This window comes from Schistocerca gregaria, chromosome 3 (genome assembly GCF_023897955.1).
Source record: "Schistocerca gregaria isolate iqSchGreg1 chromosome 3, iqSchGreg1.2, whole genome shotgun sequence".
Lineage (NCBI taxonomy): Eukaryota > Metazoa > Arthropoda > Insecta > Orthoptera > Acrididae > Schistocerca > Schistocerca gregaria.
The window spans coordinates 870,569,667-870,586,170 of NC_064922.1; the positions used below are offsets into that span (position 1 = coordinate 870,569,667).

At 36.8% G+C, this 16,504-nt stretch overlaps 1 protein-coding gene across 1 annotated transcript in view; it reads left to right on the plus strand.

Annotated features, from left to right (window-relative positions):
• The first annotated feature begins 10,002 nt into the window (after window positions 1-10,002).
• LOC126354911 (uncharacterized) overlaps window positions 10,003-16,504 on the plus strand; it is a 104,101-nt gene continuing 97,599 nt past the window's right edge. Inside the window, exon 1 of the mRNA XM_050004981.1 lies at window positions 10,003-10,023. The gene's annotated coding sequence lies outside the window, so the exon portion shown is untranslated. The remainder of the gene's footprint in view (window positions 10,024-16,504) is intronic.

Below are 16,504 nucleotides of genomic sequence, written 5' to 3' on the forward strand. Positions count from 1 at the left end.
AATTTTCTGTCTGAGGGCATTGCTGCAGGCTACATACAATCTAGTTCGACTTCGATGTGTGTATATAAGCAACAAGATGTAGGCAAGGGATATTAGTGTGGCATTTAGGTATTTCCGATGTTCATGTGTTAAATGTGGAAACGTGAACTTTGGTGATATTATTACCAAATGCATCCAGAGAGGACCTATGTGCTGCTGTTCATTTCTTGGCTGCTGAAGGACAGCATGTCTGGCAAAAACCACCATTGTGGAGCGATGTGCCACATTCTGTGTTGCTCACCATTCGACACATGACACCAATCGACCTCGGAGGTTAGCCTAATTCATAAACGTATGTGGGAGACACTCGAGTACCCACCCAACAGTCCTCTTCTCTCCCCATTATCACGCCTTCAGTCCCTTAAAAACAGGCCTAGAAGGTTCGACGATTCGCAGCAGATGGGGATGGACTTCTTCGCACAACTGGACATGATATATTACACAACAAAGAATGGAAAATCCAGGATTAAATTTAACAAAGGATAGCGGAGATGCTGAGTCACAGATGGCCACTACACAAAAAGACTGTCAGAAAGTGAGCTTTCAGCCAGTGCAACATACACATAGACGAAACAGTCCTTGACTATTGAGGTCTTGTTGGCCGAAAGCTCACTTCCTGCCAATTTCTTTTTGTTGTGCCTATCTGCGACTCAGCACCTCTGCTACAGAGTGAGTAGCAACTACCCTTTTCATAATATTGTTTTACCAAACAGGTATCTCCCACTAGCTGTGTCATTGGTATGATTGCCTCAATGCTCACAGGGATTTTGCCTGATTGGCATACCGATTCCCGACTGTACAGCCTACCAACAGAGAATTTATGGTTGCCCCTTATATTCATTCTCTGATATTACAAGAAATACCAAGGAGGAAAAACAAGTAACAGCTACTTGTAAGGTGTAGGCAACAAAACTGTACTTGTTACCAACAGAAGCTCAAAGAATTGTACACAGCTGTTCCTGAAATACTGCTTATTGAAACCATTGAAGGTTCCTCAGGAAGAAAGCTTTTATGTTCTTGTTATCTAGCAACATTGGCAGTTAAACTACTTTCGTCACACCCACTCATGTTATAGTAATAGAAGGGCCATCCTGAGGCAAGGCGCGGTGAGCTGCTGTCAAGGGTGCAGTTACATAAGAGGTCTAAAAACTTATAGAAAAAAGGAAGACAAGTTAAGAAATAACCCGGTACGTGAGTTTTCGTGCCCCATGTATACACGACTTGTGCCAGCGAGAAAAACCCTTTCCCTTGGCTCAAGACTGTAAATGCGTCATTTTTCCCAAGTAGCTTAATTAAAAATGACTACTGCTGGACAGGCGTCATAAGGGATATATGTCAACAGTGTGCATAGTTCATACAGTTTCTGCCTACAGAGCCAGTTCATGGTCAACAACTGAATTTTTGCTACTACCTAGCTGCAGTATTGTAGGAACTCAAAGTTGGCTTTCAGGTGCTGAAGCAAATATGTTATTTGATGAAGGCTTTTGATTTTTGCCAATATCTGCCAACTGAGGAGTGCTGTGAAACTGTCTATCCTAGAGTGTTTAGAATGATGGAGTATTACGTGGAATGGGAAACGTATCTCACATATAACACAACATTTCATTTCACTTTAATTTTCTGTCAGGAATGCCATAAATGAAAGCTCTTTATCTTATTTTACAACATATGCATAAGATATATGTACCAAATATAACAGAAAATTCGATATAGCTGAGCTAGTTCATGAAATACCAGTTTTCAAATTCCAGTAGAAACAGTGAATGAAGACACAGCTTCCCATTTTGAACATTTTAAAGACTGTTTTTCTACAAATTATGGGTTATGAGATGCTTATCCAAATATCGAATTAGCTGTAAGAATATTTAGAATAATGTCAGTGACTGAAGCATTTTGTCAATGCAATATCAGGAAAGAAAGATGATAAAAAACTACTTCAGATAGCATGTACGTGACGGAACTGTCAACTTCAGCTATCTTGTCAATAGAATATGACAGCCACTAAATTTTTCAGTGGCATAATCAATAGGATTGCTTCACTAGAAAGCAAGGAAATGGAAAGTAAAATTATAATAAAACACAGGTCTGGGAGTGAAATGTGTTTTTAACTATTAATAATAGCCCTTTTTCTTTTATTTACAGTTAATACCAATAATTAATGAATACCAATTGAATCAATTAAAATGTGTTCTTCTCTAAACAATGTACTAAAGTCAGTGAGTCGTAGCTACCATAAGCAATAACACACAGATTTGGTTTTACATCCAGTTTTTTAAAGTTACAAAGTTTGTTATTTATTTAGTGCAATGCAACATTTAATTTAATATATGCAGTATTTTTCATCTGTCTAGCTTATGTAAGTAATGTGTTATTATAAAACCGACATTCACAAATTATAAAAGTTCTTGTGTTTGTGTGGAAAATATTACAAAAAGTACTTTTTCTGGGGAGGGAGGCGAAACTTTGGCAATTCTGCCAAGGGCGCAAGATGAACTCTGTATGCTTCTGGGTAGTGAATTTCATGGTTTTACTTCTCCTTAATTTTTATTTTGCTTTGATGTTTCGCTTTCGTTGTAAATAACAAATGGTTTATGATAACTTCATATTTTCTCGATTTAGTCTTCTTCCACAAGCAAGGTCATGTATCTGAAAGCGAAAAATGATTTAGGTTTCACAATAACACAACAGATCTGATGCCCACACTGTATATAAACAAGAACATAAGTTAATCAAGCAACTTTCATAGCATAAAATTTAAAATGAAAATTACAGTTTTAATGAAGTTGAAAAATATAGATGTTTATTGTATTATTAGTTAAATGAGGAAAAGCCATAATTGATTGATTAAACAGCTCTATTTATTCTCTTATGACTATTATTTGATATGTTTGTCTGCACATGTTTTCGCTATCAAATAAATGTGAATGTTTTGAAATGTTTCGCTTCTCAGTAATTTCTACACAAGACTGGTCAAGAATATATGTTATGAACTTTGCTTTGGCCATTAATATACTTTATTCTTGTAAGTTCTTCAATTTCGATAATGCACTCTACATCTACATCTATACACTGCAAACCACTGTGAAGTGCATGGAAGAAGGTACATCCTACTCTACCAGTTATTAGGGGTTTTCCCTATTACATTCACATATGGAGAATGGGAAGAATGACTGTTCAAACGCCTCTGTGTGTGATGTAACCTTAGTCTAATCTTATCCTCATGATCCCTGTGTGAACGGTATTTAGGGTGTCGTAGTATATTCCTACAGTCATCATTTAAAGCCAGTTCTTGAAACGTTGTTAGAAGGCTTTCTCCGGATAGTTTCTGTGCATCTTCAAGAGTCTGCCAGTTCGGTTTTTTCAGTATCTCTCTGACACTCTCCCACAAATAAAAAACTTGTGACATTCGTGCTGCTCTTCTCAGTATACATTCAATGTCCCCTGTTTGTCCTATTTGGTGCAGGTCCCACACACTTCTAGAACCAGTCACATGATTGATTCATAAGCAATCTCCTTTGTAGACTGATTACACTTGCCCAATGTTCTATCAGTAAACATAACTCTACCACCTGACTTACACATGACTGAGCCTATGTAATCACTCCATTTGATATCGCAATGAAATGTTACACTTAGGTTTTTGTATGAGTTGGCTATTCCAGCAGTGACCCATTGATATTTTAGTCATAAGATACTACTTTTTTCGTTTTGCGAATTGTACAATTTTACATTTCTGAATATTTAAAGCAAGTTGCCAGTCTTTGCACCACACTGAGATCTTATCAAGAACTGACTGAATGTTTATGCAGCTTCTTTCAGACATTACTTCATTGTAGATAACTGCATCATCTGCAACACGTCTGAGGTTACTATTAATATTGTCTGCAAGGTCATTAATATAAAACGTGAACAGCAAGGGTCCAAACACACTTCTACATCTGACAAGGACTCTCCATCCAAGATAACATGCTGTGTCCTCCCTATCAAGAAGTCTTCAATACAGTCACAAATTTCACTTGGTACACCAATGTGACTCTACTTTTTACAGTAAGTGTTTGTGTGGTACTGAGTCAAATGTTTTCCGAAAATCAACAAATACTGCATCTGCCTGACAGCCTTGATCCAAAGCTTTCAGTATATCATGTGTGAAAAGTGCAAGTTGGGTTTCACGTGATCGATGTTTCCGGAATCCATGCTGGCTGGTATTCAGGAGGTCATTCCCTTCAAGGTAGCTCATTATGTTTGAGTTCTGAATATCTTCTAAGATTCCGCAACAAATCGATCTCAACAATATCGGATGGTGGTTTGTGAACCATGTCTACTACCATTCTTGTTAATGGTTTTGACCTGTACTTTCTTCTAAGAACTTGGCACAGCCTTTGGTCGAGGGATTCAAGATAGATGACATCTAGAAGAGGAGCTAAGTTATCTGCAAATTCAGTATAGAATCTGATAGGCATTCTGTTGGGTCCTGGACCTTTGTTTCAGTTTTGAAGAATTGAGCTGTTTCCCAACAACACTTACACTAATACTTATTTCACTCATGTTTTCATTCTCCAGGGTTTTCGTTTGTAAAGGAACATTTGGAAACGGAGTTAAGCATTTCAGCTTTTGCTTTGATACCCTCAATTGTCCATCACATCATGCCACATCAAGGCATGTGATTGCAACTCAAACTGCTGTCCTCAACTGTTTCGACTCTATTGTAAATAACAACAAATAACAAGAAAGAAAAACAAATACATAGAATAACAAGTGATATCCACTATGAAAACCGTAATGTAATGAGCACAATGCAGGATGGAAGCTTATCTGTGCATGGGGTGGATATGAGCTTAGGGAACATGTGATCAACAATGCCGCCATTTGAAATGCATTGTGGAATGTTTTCTACATATACATCTATATAGATTCTCCACAAACCACTCCACAATGTGAGGTGGAGGGCACCCTGTACCACTACTGGTCCCTGTTTCATTCACAAATAGAGGGAGGGAAAAACGACTGTCTGCCATCGTATGAGCCCTGATTTCTCGTATCTTATCTTCGTGGTCCTTATACATTATGTATGTTGACAGCAGTAGAACTGTTTGGGATTCATCTTTAAATGTAATTCTCTAAATTTTCTCAATACTGTTTCTCGAAAAGGAAGTCCTATTAGGCATTGCTATTTGAGTTCCCAAAGCATTTTCATAACACTTATGTGTTGTTCGAATCCACTGGTAACAAATCTAGTAGCACTCCTCCGAATTGCTTTGACGTCTTCCTTCTATTTGAGCTGTTCATATCAGAACACTCGAGCAGTACTCAAAAATAGGTCCTACCAGTGTCCTATTTGTGGTCTCCTTCAGAGGTGAACCTGTCTTTTCTAAAATTCTCCCAATAAACTGAAGTTAACCAATCGTCTTCCATACCACGATTCTTATATGCCTGTTCAATCACTTTGCAAAGTTACGCCCAGATATTTAAAGTAACTGATTGTGTTTAGTAGGACACTAGTAATACTGTATCGAACATTGCAGGATTGATCTTTCTAACCATTCGCAATAACTTACATTTTCCCCCATTTATTGTTAATTGTCTATTCATCACATCAACGGTAAATTTTGTCTGTGTCGTCTTGTATTTTTCTACACTCACTCAACTTCAATGCCATACAACACACCATGGCGTCATCAGCAAGCAACCACAGATTTTGACAAGTAATGACATGAAATGATGGCCAGTGTGAATTGGTCTTCAGCCCTACACCTTTTTACACCAAACAAATTTTTAAAGTCGTCTTTAATGGTGTTGTAATCAATCTCCACCTTTTTACATCACACAAATTTTTAAAGTCATCTTTAATGGTGTTATAATCAATCTCATGTACATTTTGTACAATACATGAAATTCCTTTTGTTATTTATTATCAGATACTATATGTCCTTCCCAGTTGGAACAGTCTGAAGTGATAATACTTTTAGGCTTATTGTACAAAATGTTTGATTCATATTTTTTAAGTGCAAGAGAAATATTAAAAGCCTGACCATTTTCTCCAATATTCTGGTTTATTTTTAAAGCTGTGTCTAGATGTTAATGTTTTATGTCTTGTTCCCACAAGCATGAATTACTTTCACGTGCATCCCCCCTTCTGCTCCTCCCCCCTCCCACTACCATTGCAAACCCCTTAGCATTTCCACATGTCTCAGTTGAAAATGCTACTTATGTGGCTTTCAAGATGACGACAGGTGAAATTATTCATCGCAGCATTTAACCAAAGAGTAATGTTGATGAAGAAAATTTGTACCGAGAGATGGGCATCTTGTAGGAATCATTTTGGAACATCATCCGCTAATAAGGGAGTTATCTGATGAGGACGACGTTTTTTTCGTTCGTTCGTTCGAAAACAATGTGTAAGATCAATTTTGAAACCATTTTGAGTCATATTTTTATCTCTATTGAAATGTTTAATACACTATAAGACAAAAAATCGATATTCATACAGATATCGACGGAAAATGCAAATCGTAAACTTCGGCGTCCTATGGATGAGTGTATGACAGTAAAATTATCATTTTTATACGATATAAAAATCGCCCTATGTTTTTTAGATCGTATAAAAATGATAATTTTACTGTTTTTTAATTCTGACAAGTACAGATTTTAACCTTGACATCTACATATTTTAATTAAGTATTTTTAATTAAAAAAAAGACCTACTGAATACAGTATGTGCAAATGGAATGTAAGAAATGTATCAGACGCCACCTGTAGGTAATAGTGTTATAATTAATATAAATGACATGCACTCTGCCAACCAATTTTATGTGACATAACATGTGAAAATTGCTGGATTTGGACGGGTTACTCCTGTAACTGAAATATCAGGTACGCTCTGGTACATTTGATGCTGATTAGATAGGATGAAAAAAGATTTGCTTCCGTTAAATAGTAAATTAGTATCATTATTTTTACAGATCTGGAGATGGTTCACACCGGTCATATGAATAAAAAAATTTGCAATCAAGACGGATTTTAAGTGACATCACAGTCTAACATAACAGTCGCGACACTTCGCCTCAATTTTGTTGCCTTCAGCGCCAGCAGCGCTCCAAGCGGCCGGTAGGTTGAACAGTGAGTTCGGCGCGATCGTGAAAGCGAATAGTGATTGTTTATTTTGATTTATACAATTGTTTTTACCATCGGGAGCGTTTGTAACGCAATAAATTGTAGCAGCAATAGGAAGAAGACACCACAGCTGTCTTTTTTAGGTTTCCTAAGGATCCTGAGAGGTATATACCATCATGTTACTAAACTGTATCGTCAGGATTCACTTGCAAATGTATGTGTATAAATGATGAATGTTTAGTTTTAGGAGCAAAAAAATGGCTAGTTAATAGCAGACGAGAAGACCTTATGAAGAAAGACCCGGTTTACCTATATAATAATATTAGGTTTTGTTCGCTACATTTCGAACAAAACCAGTTCATGAACGGAGACAATAACAAACTCGTGTGGAATGCAGTACCCACACTGTTCGACATTCCAAATAAGCCACCTCAATTGCCGAAGAGGAAACTGCCACAAAGATTCGACAGTCAATCTAAAGCTGTAAAACAGTCCTATGACACAGAAGCAGCCAGTTCAACTTTCCTTGTATTAATGCCAGATTCGTAAGAATCATCAACACGGATCTGCTTTGACGATGAAGTGGTTAGATTTAATGCAGCTGTTCCTGCCTTACAAAAGCATGTGAAGTGTCAGAATGCGCAGATCACTAGACTTCGAGCGAAACTATTATGGGACAAGGAAAGTGCCTACAGACAGATTGTTTGAAAATTATTCAAATATTTGGTTTTTCGTAAAATGTAATGTAATCAGCGCATTATAATGTTTTCAGCATATTTCTCCCACTATTTGTCAGTTGCTTGTCCCACTTAGAATAATATAAAGATGAAGGTTGTACTTGTGGCAACAGGCGACAATGACAAACACAGTATGCCTACAGAACGACAAACGAGCTGTCCATCGTTTTTGCTTGTAGAGGTACGTGTCTGTGCTTCTTACATGTGAATCTGTGTGTTTATATTCTTTTGATATCATCGTGGTAAGCTGGAATTCTGTCCAATGTCACAAGTGTTCCTTCACGAATGTGTTGTAGCCTGCCACTCTATTCATGGTTTTTGTGCATACTTGCGGTTATTTTAGAATCATTTTTAGAAACATATATGCCTTCTGATACTACACAAACTCTTGGAGGCAAGAAACTAACTCGAATAATTCGGAAATTGCGTAGGAAATGGATGCAAACACTCATTATCCTTAGAACGCGTCTGACCTTCACCTTACCTGCCGCTTGAAGCGCTAGTGTCGCTCCAGCTGTCAAACGGCAACAAATTTTACAGCAGTGTGTGTCGCGACTGTTATATTAGACTGTGGTAACTATACCTCCATGGTAGTAATGTTAAACGTATATAGTATAATTATGTCAAAGATAATTCTTTATCAAAAAGTCACTTTAGGTTGCAGCATCTCTGGAAAAGTCAGAGAGTGCGGTTTTATAAAAATCATGTATGGAACTGCGCATTATAATTTCATGTTTTTATTACGTTGACACTAAAAACAGCTGTTGGTTTACAACTTATCGATGTACTCTGCAAGTGCTCTGAAATTATGTATATTCTTAAAATACAGCTGGTAGATTGTAATTGGTTGTTTCAAAGTGAAAAAGTGTTGTCTGGGATTCCCCGGTAACGTAGTAAAAATAGAAAAAAATTATTGATGAAAGGGGGAGGTAAGCAGAACTGTAGTCTTCTTGAATTTGTTGAGCGTAGTTGTTTTAATATAATCAGTTTCCCAGTTAGTGTTGACAGTAACCAGAAATATCTAAATATAAGTTTGATTTATAATTAAAATTTGATAACATCTGTTATCAGTGTTTGTAACACTGGGGCTGTATACTTAGCAGTAGTGCTGGCGTGAATGCGTAGGAAGTGTGGGGAAAGTCCTGCTTAATATAAATTGTAATGTAAGGAATACGGAGTGTAGGCAGTGGCAGAGTGTCCAAGGTAAAGCACTGCATTGCCAGATATAACAAAGGTTTGTCATATTCCAATACGATACAGTACAGTTAGTGCTTTAGTTCCATTTGTATGCTCGTCTTTTCCTTAAAAACCTTGTCGCAACGCGGACTTGTGTGTTATGATTTTAATAACGGTGAAGGGAAGCAATAGAGTTTGCAATTTGCAATTGTTGGTAGACTCTTCTAGCTTGTTAATTCAGTGCCCGCGTATTTTTTTGTGACGTCGGTGACAAGATGTGACTAGTAGACAGAAAACTTGTTGGAGTACCGGGAAGCTTTAATGTGCAATTGTAAAACTTGTGTGTCAGTTACAGCTGTTAAAAAAAGAAGTGGTAATATGATACTGATTCACGATCTACAGCTCAAGATGCTTACTTTCATCAGTTTTAAGTATAAATATAGCAATTAAATATACGTAATATACAGTAACTGCCCACCATTGTACTGTATTTGGAGTGCTCTTTGTGTCTGAATAAGAATTTAAACATAGTCCATATACTATACTGCCCACCATTGTACTGTATTTGGAGTGCTCTTTCTGTCGGAATAAGAATTTAAACATAGGCCATATACTATACAACCTTTTCGTTTTTATGTAGGAGTACTTGTTTGCCGTCACTCAGTTACCCTGATTTATTTTTATTTCTTTATATCTTTAATGGCGGTAGATCATACTACATCAGGGTTATGTCGTAAATCATTGTTACACAGATTCGTTGGAGAGGGCTCTGTGTAATGTTGAAAGAAGTCAGGGTTGTTCATTTTATTTAACTGCAGTTCAATGAAATGGCTTAATATTATGAAATGTCGTGTTGTAGTATCTCTGATACTTACAATGCCCAAAAACAGAAAGTGTTTATGTAAAGACAATTTTCATTGTAGTTGAAGAAGTTTTGAAAAACAGATGCAGTACAGAAAAGGTATTGTGCTGATCACCATTGCTCGAAGCAGGGCTGCTATATTATGTCCATCCCAACCTCGTTGACATGTTTGATTATATGGAATCGTTAGCAGATGCCAGATTTGTTTTATGTTGTATAAGTTGTGGTCTGTATTACGCGGTTTCAGTCTTCATATTGTATTTAAATATTAACTTCTTGCTTTACTGTATAAATGCAAACCTTCGGCTGACTTCTCAGGGGCAAGAGACAGGCACTGTTTTTGTGTACAACAGCTGTTTTGCCTTTGGCAAATGAAACTGATTTGTTTGCCTTTGTAAGAAAATTGAAGGGAACCTTCTTGCTTGCCTCATTTGATACATTACATGCTAAAATACTGTCAGTTTACTCATGGCAGTTCTACGTATTCCTCTACTAAAGTTATGCTAACTTCACTGTACATCAAAAGATTGTGAGGAAAAAAATTTAGGCCTACTATAATGTTTCAAACTGTATTGGAATTCATAAATGTTCATGATGCAGCAGTGTACCACATTTGAAAATTTTTCAGTCACGTTAATAAGACCCTTTACTTCCATAGATCAGATTTTTAAAGACAAATTTGCATTCAGCAAAGCATTTCCAATATCTTCCATGAGATCAAGTGCAGTTGCTGTTGAATCCTGCTTTCCCTCTTTATCTTTTTTCGTATTTGACTCATTATGCAGAAGCATCATGTATTTTAGTTCTACATTTTTTTCCTTTCAATTTTCATTCCACCTTTGTAAGATCAGCTTTACAAACTGTACCTTCTTACTCGTGTTAACTATTCACTGCTGCACGTCATTGTTACTTGTGGGAAGAGAATATTTTCAATCCAGATGAGCTTGGTAATCATATTATCAGTATGATTTCCTCCTTTTTCAGTAGTTATGTGCTTATGTGGCTTCTTCTATTTGTGAAAATTGCTTCTTGAGCAGTTTTGACTTGATCCCACAAGTTATCCCAGCCAAATACCAGAGTAATTTTACAGTTTAAACACCTTACTGTCATTCACCAGGTACTTTTAACCCGCTTTTTTCATCCAGGCTGCAATGTTGATACTTCATGGTCAAAAGTGGAATCTATATTGCTTTTATGTTTAACTCATGCTGTGGCTACTTGTGACCTACATAGTCTCAAAAGTTTGTTTCATAGTACCTTAGAACCTTGGTTGATGATGGCATTTAAAAAATTAGATTAATTAACATGGCCTTCGAATTGGAAAGCATACACGAGTTGTTACAAAATGTGTATTAATCTATACTCACTTACAGTAATTTTTTTGATTTCTTACACTTACTTTGTTGTAGATATTCACATTACTGTTAGTACGATGCTAATAACTTCACTGTTGGATGTCCTAAGTCCATAAATTCACACAGACATTATTTTTATTCATTGTAGACTATAATGAAGCTCCTTACTAACCACTCCTGTAGAGGTTATTTGAATTTTTGGGTTCTGTATTAGAAATGTAACAAACAATGTAGTAATTCTACGTAAGTAATCATGCATATAATATGTGAGTACAGTTTTCTCATCAGTAATGAATGCAGGCACATAATGTTACAGGTTGTTGGACAGAAGTAGAGTAGTATAACTGTCTAATTAGTGACATTACTGATAATTATGCAAGATATATAAAATAGTTTGCTAACATTCAAGAGCAAATATAGTATGGCTGATGGCCGTGATAAAATAATCTCCCTAAAGTTGGTTATGGTTTTTAAAGTAATCAACAGAATGTTAGTCATTGCTTCATTCGCTTGTAGTGGGTGTATATCTTGTCTTGTGTTTTACATTATTGGTGGTTGTACCTGTTACTGTGATCCATATGACACAATGATTTAGTAATGGCCTATGTTAGGTGTGTTAGTGAGTATATTTACAGAACCACTGCATTCATTTTCTTCTTTAGGAATTAACTTAAACAGTTTGAGTGGTTCTGTTCTTATCTCTCATTCATTTACACATTGTCTTCAATAAATATCATTACTCATTTTATTTAGTTACTGTACTGACATCTTATACAGATACACAGTACAAGTTAGTACATAATTAAACATTACATATGGACAGTATAATGCTAGTGCAATTTATGATGTGATCACTGTAGACAATGAGTTTGACATTAAACATGTACAAATTACTGAATTCTCACAAACAATATTTGCATGTACAGTTCAGTATGTGACAACAGTAATACAATATTTTAAGTTAATGTGACATAATTTTACATAATAAGAATTCCACTTTTTCTCAATGAATTCACTTATGGTTTAAAAGCAGTGGTCCATCATAAATAACTCCAGCCCTTTTTAAGTAGGCTTTCTTTCATTACCACTGAAGATGCTTGAAATAAAGTGAAACACGGCTGGTCCAACTAAGAATCCCTTACTGTTGCAAAAGGTGGAGTCAATCCCATATTACTTGTAAAACTGCAACTGGAGAGGGGCCTCAAAAACAAAAGGCAACATATTTAATTGGATATTGTTTGGTAGGTGATTGTATTATTGTGTTCTACTATGAAAATACTATTCTGATACGCAGAAGTTCGGGATCATGAGACATGAGTATTATTAAATGTTTATCGTTATATACTTACGCACAGACACAGTATGCCAAGATGCACTGGTTGTTACTGAATAGTCTCTAAGAAGGACTGTTGTTTCATGTAGATACAAGTATGGAAGATTCAGGATTTTTAGTGCAGGGAAGAAAGAGGATGACATGAATCGTATCACTTTTATGTTACAAATTAGTCTGATAGTTTATTTTTGGGTTTTGAATGTAGTTTGACTACAGTATTTGCTGCCTCAGAATATTATTCCATACCTAATTGCAGACTGGAAATATGCATAATAAGCCTGTAACAGTGTTTGTGAGTTGCACCTAGTGTTTAGCACCTGAAGCATACAGCAGATAGTTGATAGTGTAGTTGTGAGATCTTGAAAGTGTGTGTTTCACTTTTGATCACTTCTGATAGATGTACCTAAAAGCTTGACATCTTCAAATAGTTTTGACACTTGATGTGATTTTCAAAGACTGGTCATTTTCTTGCTTTGTGTGGTGTTTGTGAAAGTTCATGACTACAGGTTATTTTTAATGTTTAATAAACTTATTTTATTTCTGGTAGCCAATCTTTCAGTACCCTCAGTGAATTGTTTGCTCATGACTGAAAAGCTTTCCTCTCTAAACACATCATGAAATAAAGCCTTCAGGGATGTTGAATGAGTCAGAATGAAGTAGGGGCCTAGTAGTTTTATTCATTCATGGTTAATTTTTATAAGAATATTTTATGTGTTGTGGTATTACATTTTAAGAACAAAAAACAACGTAATCTGTGTATTCAGACTTTTACATACTTACATATCTGTATTATCTTTTATAGTAGAAAACAGTTGCTTCATACACCACTGAGCTGTTGTTTTTTATTTAATGCTTCAGAAACAGTATCAGGCATCTGCATACTCATAATTTAAAAAATATATATATTAATTTAAATAAATGTGCATACATTAGTATTAAGCAGAATTTACATACCTGAGTCCAAGTATTCTGATAACTTGTAGGAGGAGTTGCTAATATGTATTTCACTATTTTGGTATTTTCAGTTTTCTACTGATGTCTTCAAATAAAGCCGGCCGCGGTGGTCTCGCGGTTCTAGGCGCGCAGTCTGGAACCGTGCGACTGCTACGGTCGCAGGTTCGAATCCTGCCTCGGGTATGGATGTGTGTGATGTCCTTAGGTTAGTTAGGTTTAAGTAGTTCTAAGTTCTAGGGGACTGATGACCACAGCAGTTGAGTCCCATAGTGCTCAGAGCCATTTGAACCATTTGAATCTTCAAATAAACTGCTTAACTTTTTATATCGTACCTCTTCGGTACACTCGTAGCATCTAGTGGTAGTCCTATACACCAACTGTAATTTCTATTTGTTGTGAGGGATGGCTTTTAGTGCCAAGGGAAGTATGCATCCCATCAAATAACATTGTTTTTAATGCTCTCAGGAAGTGTACTTCTCATCCAAGTAGTTCCGCCAAGGGGCTTGGGAGCTATACATGCTGCATACTTGCCACCAACTTACAGGTTTTACAAATGTTTTGGGAGTACCATTTCTGATGTGCCTGACATCTTGTGGTAGTACACTGTAACAGGAAAAAAAGGAAAAGGAGATGCTACAACAATCAATTTCTGTTTGTCTTTAGGGCACTACTGTTGTCACTTGTAAAGTTGAAAAAAGTTGCTTCTTTTCTGCTGTGGAAATACAATTCCTACCAAAATAACAGTTCACAAAAGGGCTGTGGGAGGTGTACCGCCATAGTTTTTGGTTTTAGGAGGTGTACACTCGCGCACACACACACATATCCATCCGCACATACACAGTCACAAGCAGACATTTGTAAAGGCAAAGAGTTCGGGCAGAGATCCTCGAACTCTTTGCCTTTACAAATGTCTGCTTGTGTCTGTGTATGTGCGGATGGATATGTGTGTGTGTGTGTGTGTGTGCGAGTGTACATCTGTCCTTTTTTCCCCTTAAGGTAAGTCTTTCCGCTCCTGGGATTGGAATGACTCCTTACCCTCTCCCTTAAAACCCACATCCTTTCGTCTTTCCCTCTCCTTCCCTCTTTCCTGAAGAAGCAACTGTCGGTTGCGAAAGCTAGAAATTCTGTTTGTGTGTTTTATTTATTGTGCCTGTTTACCAGCGCTTTCCCGCTTGGTAAGTCTTGGAATCTTTGTTTTTAATATATTTTTCCCATGTGGAAGTTTCTTTCTATTTTATTTAATATTTGTCAGTTGACCAGTGTTCTAATATGGAATTGTTTTAGACTTCTGTTTTTACTTTAAATACTTTGGTTGTGATTTTCACAGTTCATCACAAATTCATTACTATTGTTAACCACAAATACCTTAATAGATTGGATAAAATAACTTTTTCATTGACAGATGTCAGCATCAGGGGCATTGTTACTGGCTGTATTTGACCTTCTTTCTGACAAGCGTGGCAGTCTGCTTCATCTTATACGACTCTGCGCATACCTACAAAATAGGCTACACATTAGCATCTGGAGCCGAAGAAAGAAATGCATTTAAACTGATAACTTACCCATACCACTTTAGTCAGTGAAACGTTTTAGCGATGTATGGGCAGTAAATGTATTGATATCTCAATGTAAGAATTTTAGCGTATCTAAAGGGGCATTTACAAGATGGTTTTACAAACTTTATGTAATAATCTTACTACATGCTTCTGTAAAATGCATATTGTTTTGCCTTAGCTGCATTGGCATAAAAGATTATGCCATAGGTTACTATTGAATGAAAGTGCTGTATTAAAAGGAAAAGTGTCTTGAGAAAATTGCTTGCCATTACTTACCATCCAGACACAATCCTTAGAACTATCAATAGACACACATAGAAGTACTAGAAACTTTCCCAACTTTTGGAACTATTGGTTAGTGGTAGAATGGGGAAGGATGAAAAGTAATGATAGGTAACTTAAATCACAGGATTAGAGAAACCCACCTGTTGCAGGGAAGAGGGGAGGCACATGATGGTGTTACAGAGAGTAGGAGCTGAAAAATAGGATATTGGTAAGCATTGTGCTAGTGTCAGCCCAGAGATGGTCACGGAGTGAGAAGATGAGTAATGAAATGAATTTTGCATTTGAGTACTAGGAGGAAACAGAGATGAGGAAGGGGAGGAGAGGAAAAGATGAAAAAGCAACATACCCCCAAAATAATTAATAAAAGGCATAAAAATAAATATGCAATGGAAAAATAATAATGGAAAGAAAGGGAGGGGCTGTACATTAATGAAGGTTAGGTCCAGGAAGCATGGGTGTGCTAGTATATCGGAGTGCAGGTTCCCATCTTGGGAGTTCAGGGAAACAAGTATTGCATGGGAGAATATAAATAGTGCATGTGGTAGCACAGTTTTAGTTCCTGTGATTCTAGCTATTGAGCATGTTCATTGGTAAACAACGTGTTGTTTCACAGTTTCTTCACTGTTGATATTGTATGATTTACCAGCAGTTGGGAGGTTAGTGGGAGCCTGAGGCAGGTTTTACTGTGAGAAAGATTGCATTGATGGAGACCTTGAGGTGGGGATAGTGGGCTGGGAATGTCATATAGTTTGATAGGTATGTTACAATAGTTAGGAGTATGACAGTGGGTGTAATGGTGGGGGTCATCAAGGGGAGATGATTTCAGCCAAGTTGTAGCCTTGGTTGCAAGATCTGTTGAGCCTTGGTGGAGTAATCAATTGAGGATGGGCACTGTTGGCTGACAAGGGACAAGCTTCTGAGTTTTTACGAAGTGGGAGCTGCGTTAGTTAGAGAATGACAAGATGATACTCCAAGGCAGTTGTGAATAAATTCTGTGGTTCAGCCATACGAAAGGAAAGCCTGGTGAAGGATGTAGATGTAGTTTATGAGAGATTTTGTGGTGGAGCAGAGGTTGTTGGGGTGTTTGATGTTATAAG